Source organism: Hibiscus syriacus, unplaced genomic scaffold, assembly GCF_006381635.1.
Source record: "Hibiscus syriacus cultivar Baekdansim isolate YM2019G1 unplaced genomic scaffold, ASM638163v2 tig00112921_pilon, whole genome shotgun sequence".
NCBI classification, from domain to species: Eukaryota; Viridiplantae; Streptophyta; class Magnoliopsida; order Malvales; family Malvaceae; genus Hibiscus; species Hibiscus syriacus.
Window position 1 is genome coordinate 775434 of NW_024063419.1, and position 2128 is coordinate 777561.

Sequence of the window (2128 nt, forward strand, 5' to 3'; positions counted from 1 at the left end):
CCATGGTCGCATATCAGAAATCAAATATATCCATAAATGATTGAAAATATGGAGGCATTTGAGTCGATTGTTGTGCGTGCTCCTCGGGTTGCTCAGGCTCATCTTCGGCTTCATCGATATCCCTCATTAACTGTTCAAACTCTGGATCTTCGTCAGCATCGAGTGGAGCTTATGAAGAACTAGCTCCCGGAGTAGTTGCAGAAGATCGAACCCATTCACCGGTTTCTTTATCTTTGACCCATCCCCGCTCTTGTTAAAGAAAGAAGATTGATTTGTTTCTTAAGAGGAAATGAGGCATCTAGACCAACTCGAAGCTCGGCTTTAGAAAAGAGATTACTAAGGATACAACCGTAAACTAGTGAAGAACATAGTTTCTTATTTGGCACTAGGTTAACGGTTTCAACAATCTCAGCAAAGATAATCTCGGAAAGGTTTATTTTTATATTGTGTTCAAAACAATGCAACCACCAAAGATCTAAAACTCTGAGAGTAGAAAAACGACCCTCGGATGGTCGAAACCACCAAGTGATCATGAGATGAAGAAAACGCTCATGAAGATCTAGAACACTTGCACTATCATTTCGTTTATATCGAGAGCCTAAAACTTGTTTTTCATTTGATAAACCTTCATTATCCAAGCCTAAGGCATTGGCTATATAAGCCGGATCAAGATGGAAATATTGACCTAGGAGGTAGGAATGTACTCCTATGGTTTTGGTTTTATCACGATTTTTGATACAAACGGCATTACAATAGAAGATACGAACAAGTTGATGATAGATAACGGGTTCAAGTTCGAAAAGTTTATCAAATTTCCATTCGTGCAAAATATGGAGATATTTAAAGTTAATAGCAATCATAGCTTGAAGAGATGGGATACGTTCTTCCCTAATCTTATACGAGTCAAAATATTGGTAAAACCAAAAACGATAATCTTTAGGACCCGGTTGATTGAAACAAGAATTTTGGATAGTCAAGTTAGGATCAAGATTTGGAATAGGATTTTGAGGAATAGGAGGAGGATTTGGAGGTGGATTTGGTTGACGACTAGAATGACTAGATGAAGACCTAGCACGTTTAGGATTGGACATGGTGAAGGAAATCGGAATAGATTGGATAACCTGCAATTTTAAAAACAAATGTATGCAATTCAATTAATCCCAAAACTCAATTGAGTCCTCAATATTTCAAGGTTTGTTAAATCAATCCTATTGGGCAAAGTTTTTGAAAAACTTTTGACAAATATGGTTTTGAGAAACAATATATATATAGTTTTCATAACAACATAATTTTATCAAAACACATTAACTTTGAGAATCAATTTTTTTTATTTCGAAAATTTTAAAATTTTGTAAAATTCTTGTGTTTTTGATGAAATTAGTTGTAACATCTAGTTTCTAATCATTAAACAATCAATGCCCGATCACTATTTCAACCTAGAACTAATTAAAACTAATCCTATGTTCAAAATCAATGAAATAGAGAGTTTAGAAAAATTTACCTTGAAAGATGAAGATTGAGGGGATTTTGATGTTGTTTGCACGATTTTAATGATTCCAACAGGTTTAGAAGATGATATTTGAATCGAATTCCGATTAATATCGTTGATTTGAGGCAAAAATGGAGATTTGAGAAAAGTTGAGAGAGAACGGCGGAAGAGAAGAGGGTTTGAGTATTTTGGGGTTTTGGGTGTTCTGCCCGATTTAACAGAACCCCAGGGGGTATCGGTTCCCTCTGCACCAAAATGCTAAAATCCAATTTTAAACACCCAAAATGCTAAATTAATTTCCTCTAGTGGTATTGGCAACTCATATATTGAAAATTAATCATGTTCAAACAATTCAATTAATCTTTAAACGATATTTGAACATAAAATTAATTTTTTTTTATCAAGAATCATAAACTCCCCCTAACTAATAGCAATGAATGAAATCAAAATTTACTATTATAAGCATTTTTCATTTATTATTAAAAGTGCTAAAATTATTTTAAACACTCAGTGAAGATAGATTGGTCAAACCTAATTCTCTCCTAAGTGTCCAAAATCTTTCTTTGTCTAAAGGTTTTGTAAAGATATCCACTAATTGGTGCAAAGTATCAACAAATTCTAGAACTACATCTTCCTTAG